The 6021-nt window shown below is 39.3% G+C and overlaps 1 pseudogene; it reads left to right on the top strand.

Moving 5' to 3' along the window:
* The first annotated feature begins 2 nt into the window (after positions 1-2).
* The window catches only part of LOC103581215, a 16029-nt pseudogene continuing 10010 nt past the window's right edge, over positions 3-6021 (top strand).

Genomic DNA, 6021 nt, shown 5'->3' with positions numbered 1-6021 from the left:
TGAATCCAAAAGCATCACAGATTCTTGACAAGATTTCTCAGCCTGTGGTGGTGGTGGCCATTGCAGGGCTGTATCGTATGGGAAAATCCTACCTCTGCCTAGGAGGACAGAACCATGGTGAGTGTCATCCTGGGCCAGGGCCATTTTCTTGGAACCAGTGATAATGTAGACTGATCACACCTACTCTAGGGTCACCTTAAGTAAGAGCACGACTCCTTCCAATGAAGAAAACTTCTAATTCTCACCACCAGATTTACAACCTCAACCCCATCTGTCCACAAAATCTTACTCTTTTGTTCAGTGGTAAAGAATTATCCCAACTCTATCAAGAGATCTGCCTCACTAGTTGTCTCCACACCATCCACTCACCTGCTNCAGATTTACAACCTCAACCCCATCTGTCCACAAAATCTTACTCTTTTGTTCAGTGGTAAAGAATTATCCCAACTCTATCAAGAGATCTGCCTCACTAGTTGTCTCCACACCATCCACTCACCTGCTCGGAAACTGAGCTCTAGCTTTTGTTCCATTTCTTTTTCACCACTTTTGCATAAGGTACATGGTCATTTCAAATGATGCACAAATGTCGTTTAATATATGCTGTTTTTTAAAATGGATGGGCAGAAAAATGAACAGTTGGATCCCTGTATATACCATGCTAAATTGGGCCACCATACAATTTTTTTGCTCCATTTCATAGCAAATCTTTGATAAATTATACCCCTTCTCTTTTTTGATTTAGTCTTTCCTAATATGTGAACTATAACTATAATAGAAAAGAGTACCTAAAACAAACATGTACCACAAAGTTAATAAATATAAACACCTTTACTGTGTAGTCATTATACAGATCAAGAAGTAAAACATTACTCCTATTTCAGAATATAGTTTAACTCACAGAAATGAAGCAGCTGGAAGTGTATCTCTCATCTATCGGGGTGAAATTCTGATTTCCTATGTGTATATTTAAACCCATCAGAAACCGGCATTGGAAAAAGGGCCCAGGCAAATTGGTATAAAACTTACATGAGAGAAAGTGATACCTCACTTGTAGTTCTGAAAACACACACACACACACACACACACACAGAGAGAGAGAGAGAGAGAGAGAGAGAGAAAGAAAACATTACCAACAGTCAAAAAAGCCCAAATCACATCATCTCATATTCCCACTAGAGATGGCCAATATTTTGGTTTTCAGGGCACACTTCTTCCACTCTTGCTTTTTAAAAACGGTTCTACAGAACATGTATGCATTCTTAAAAGCAGCTTAGTTTGGTCTGCGTTTAAACTTCATATAAAGACAATTACATTGCATGTATTCTTTGATGCCTTGTTTCTTTTGCTCAACAAGAAGTTTATGATTCCTCCAGTTCTCCTATGCATCTGTAGTTTATTTATTTTCACTACTTTATAGTGTGCCACTGTCTGAGGATACCACAATTCATTTATCCATTTGTTGTTAACGAACACTGGTATTCATTCCAGTTTTTATTTTTAACGAATAAGGCTGTAACGAATATTCTTGTTTTCATATTCTGGTGCAAACAAAAATTTCAATTGTGGAATGTATCCAGCAAGTGGAGTTTCTGGATGAATGAGTAATTGTGTCTTCAGTCTTTCTAGATATTAAACAGCTTTTCAAACTTTATGTGCAATTTACATGCTTTTAATAGCAATTGAGAATTTACATCCTACACAAATTCAGCGACATAAGATTTTTTAACTTTGCTCTTTTTTAGACTGTGCAGTTGCATGTTATTTATCTCACTGTAAATATGTTTGAGCACTTTTTCACATACTTATTTGCCATTGTATTTCCTGTTTTGTGAAGTCTTTCTCTCTCTCTTCTTTCAACCAGGTTGTTTCTTTTGGTTTTCATTGACTTTGGGACAATCTTCCCATGGTCCTATTAAGTGTTCCTGTCTTTAAAGACTACGCAGCCATTTTTCCCCCTAATTTTTTCTCTCTGGCTCAGTGGCTAGGTACTATTAGGGTTTGAACCCCAGTCTACTAAACTCGGTGGATCTCTAGGCATTTTTCTGTCTCTCTGTCTCTGTGTGTCTCTCTCCCCCTCCTTTCTCCCCTCTCTGTTTCTCCCCCGTTTCTTCCTTTCCCCCCTCACCCTTTTGCTTTCCAATCTTCCACTGGCTCCTAAGTAATGCATTTTATCTTTATCTTTCTTGTAGAGGAATTCTTGACCATTGATCAGAGGAAGATACCTTTCCTTGCTGGATCAAATAAACTCATAGGACACTTTCTGAAGGATTAGAGTTGAGAACCCTAAGAGACAGATAACAGACAGGAAGTTCCAACAATGTTTTTATTTTCTAATCATGGTAACACCAAGTATTAATGAGGTGATCTCCTAGTGCCCTACTGAGAAAGTCCCAGCCCTTAAAATGTTTTAAAACACCCTAATTGTGTCTATACTACCCTCCCATATCATAGATAGAACAGAAAGAAAGAGGTTTGCTTCCAGTCAAGGCCCATGAGCAGCACCAGGTCATTATTTCTCTCTTTGGGGGCTTTGACTTTTTTCTGTACTCTGATGACTGAGAGTGACGACCTCTAAGAACACCTTGTCCTTTCTACAACTGTGAGAACTGAGTTGGGTTTACTCTCTATTAATCAGCAAGCAGTCAGATATTACCATGATGTAGAAAAGTACAGACCATCTGAGGCTTTATACACTCTTCATGGAGATCAGACAGGATGTGGGAATTGAATGGCCTGAGCTATGCTGAATCATGATCACCTAAATATTTTATCACATCCACTTCTATTATCAGTTGAAGGAACGCAGACCATCTGAGGCTTTATACACTCTTCATGGAGATCAGACAGGATGTGGGAATTGAATGGCCTGAGCCATGCTGAATCATGATCACCTAAATATTTTATCACATCCACTTCTATTATCAGTTGAAGGAACATTGCCATATGGCAGATGGTCAAAATCTTGGGCTGTTGGACAGGATATATTATTTACTGGTTCCCAGGCATAGTCCTCAAATCCTCTCCCCTGTGGATATAAGCCTTTGGAAAGAAAGACCAATATTCTGCTTTCTCTTCTGTTATTTCACCTTCCTGAAGCAATGAACACAGAACTCATCATTTGCCTGAAGAGCAAGAAGAAAGCAAAAGAGGAAAATAAGGAGAAGGGGAGGGAGAGAAAAACCAATGAAAGCTAAAATATCAGTCCAGTTCCTGACAGGACACAGATGACCCACTCAAAGAGTGATTGAAGTGCATTTAATGGAGGGACTATTTACAAGGGCACAGGCAGGGTAGAGGGGACCAACAAGAGACGAAGCAGCACCCGGAAAGTGGCAATAGCAGTGACTGGGTAGGCATATCACCCAGTAGTCCAAGCAGGCAATCAAAGAGTAGGTGCCAGAATGTGGCAAAGACCAGAGATGTTGGACGGAGCTGAACGAAAGGAGCTGCGACCTGCTGATCCAAAAGGCAGAAGCTGGAGGAGCACGTGCCTCCTCTGGTCACCTGATGATGCTTCTGTTGGTTGAACTGTACCAGAATCTGGGGACAAGGGAGATCTTTAGTGCATTTCAGATAAAAATACATAGGTTAGCAGAGTCCACATGAATTCTGTAATGTGACATAGTTTGAGCCTTCGAAAGAATGAGGTGAATAGGGGACATAAAGTGTTGCTTGAGAAAGTCCTTAAAATACATATATATATATAAAGATTGGATTGGTTGTCCTTGCTAAAATGGAAGCAATGGAAGCTAAAATGGAACCACTCTTCCTTCCAGGCACTTACATTCCTGCAACTTTAACCAATGTAGCTCCTCGCAGCCTGGTCTATCAACTGTTACTGTTTGTTGTTTCTCCTCTTCCCTTGCAGGCTTCCCTCTGGGCTCCACGGTGCAGTCTGAAACCAAGGGCATCTGGATGTGGTGTGTGCCTCACCTCTCCCAGCCCAGCCACACACTGGTCCTTCTGGACACTGAGAGCCTGGGCAATGTGGAAAATGAAAGACAGAGAATCTGCTTTTGATTGTCCACTTACCTTTAGTTTGCTACCTCATTCAACTTCTGTGACATATTCCTGTAAACTGCAAATTCAATTATGAATAGTGAGGCTAAATTCTCTTTCCTCAAGCTTACCAAATTCTGTTTAGTAAGCTCAAATCCTTTGGTATACTTAGGAATAGATCTTATTTTTAGAATGGGATGAATGATATAATTTATTACATAATTGAACAGCTGAATACCAGGGCTCAGGGCTTAGTTCTAGAGATATAAAAGTAAACAGGATAAAGGCTGAGAATATAGTTTTGGTCACAGGAAATGTGGAGTGTGATCAGTACAGGGTACCGCAGGTGCAAAAAGTGGAAACTTAATCCAGTCATTTGAGTTAGGGAAAGCTTCCTGGAGGAAACTGTAATCCATGGAATCAACAGGATCTGCTCGTTAAGTTGTACGGAGTGGATGCAGTTGGAGGTGGGGACCGTGAAAATAGGGTTTCCATGAAGGAATCTATCAGTAGTCTTTAGAAAAGCTTCAATTTCAACATTATAGTTTTGGTCCAAGTATCTGAGCTTTGGAGATGAATTCTTCACTGACTTCTTTAAAAGCAAGATCTAAACTTACCAAGAATATTGTAAATTTGAAAATTTTAGTTATTTTTCTTGTTACAGTATCAGGTGAAATCTATATTTTCTCCCTGTTTATATTAGTCTAAGCCTAAATTGAAAGTAGCAGCAGCAGATCTTTGACTTCCATTACTGTAAAAGATGGGGGGTTGGAGGGAAGCACGACTTAGAAATTCTGAATTTAAAATTTTACAGGTCTCGAATATCATCTGAGTATAAAACCAAGATGGACTATTTATTTATAATAGATTGAAGTTTGCATAAACCTTCTTTTTAATCTAATTACATTTTTCAAGAGACCCAAACATACCAAAATATAAATTGATGGCATCAGAAATACTAGCTGACTTCAGAACTTGCAGAGTGATCTGGGTGGTGTCTAAATTAATTTCAAAGCCTTTCATATCCTGCCATGATTCTCATTTCCAGCCTCCTCCTCCCCTCCAGCACACATATCACTGCTTCAGTCTGATAAAATAGCTCTATAATACCTTTAAATGACCCTGCTCTGACAATTCTGACTTTGCTTTGGTTGGTCCTTCCACCTGCTCGATGCCTTCATCTCCACAAGTGCACATTCTATCAACTCTTTAAAGCTCAGCCATTTTCAACTGACTGTCATCGTATCCCTGTCAAATATAAGCACTTCCTGGTCTGAATTCACAAAGTAATTATTCACATTTATGCCTTCTTTTCTACTTTATAACTTGGGTTTCATTACTGGCAGAGATTATCATTTTTGTTGCATTTATACATTGACATATTTATCTGCCCTCCAGAAAGTCATCTTCTTGATGGCAGGGACTGACATATGAAACTTTTTATTCACAAAACCAAATGTAGGGTTTGGCATTTTGTCAGACGACCAAGGAAGAGTTGTCAAACTTAATTGAATAGCATTTTTGTCCTTAATATAACCATGACTGAGAAAAAAATTTGCAATGGAATAACTCCCCACTTATTACTGAACACCTACAATATTCTAGGCACTTTATTAAATATTTTACATGCATTGACAATGTCATTCATTTCTGTTAATAGCTAAAAGAACTGAGGCCCCAAGAGGAGTCAATGTAAATATAAAAAATGAGTTTTGAATTTACGCTGTCTTCAAAATTTCTGTTGTTTACCCTACTATTCAGCTATGGTACAACTGAAATAGAAAATGAACAACCAAATGAATGAAAGAATGAACAGTAGATGCCTAAGCCCCTTGCCCTAATGTGCTTTTTAGGGTGACCCTAAGAATGACTCGTGAATCTTTGCCCTGGCTGTGCTTCTGAGCAGCACCTTTGTTCCCTTGCCCTAATGTGCTTTTTAGGGTGACCCTAAGAATGACTCATGGATCTTTGCCCTGGCTGTGCTTCTGAGCAGCACCTTTGTCTACAACAGCATGAGCACCA

The sequence above is a fragment of the Galeopterus variegatus genome, unplaced genomic scaffold (assembly GCF_000696425.1).
Source record: "Galeopterus variegatus unplaced genomic scaffold, G_variegatus-3.0.2 Scaffold12574, whole genome shotgun sequence".
Classification (NCBI taxonomy): Eukaryota; Metazoa; Chordata; class Mammalia; order Dermoptera; family Cynocephalidae; genus Galeopterus; species Galeopterus variegatus.
The sequence above is the reverse complement of the archived record's forward strand: the minus strand, read 5'-3'. Positions and strand labels throughout refer to the sequence as shown.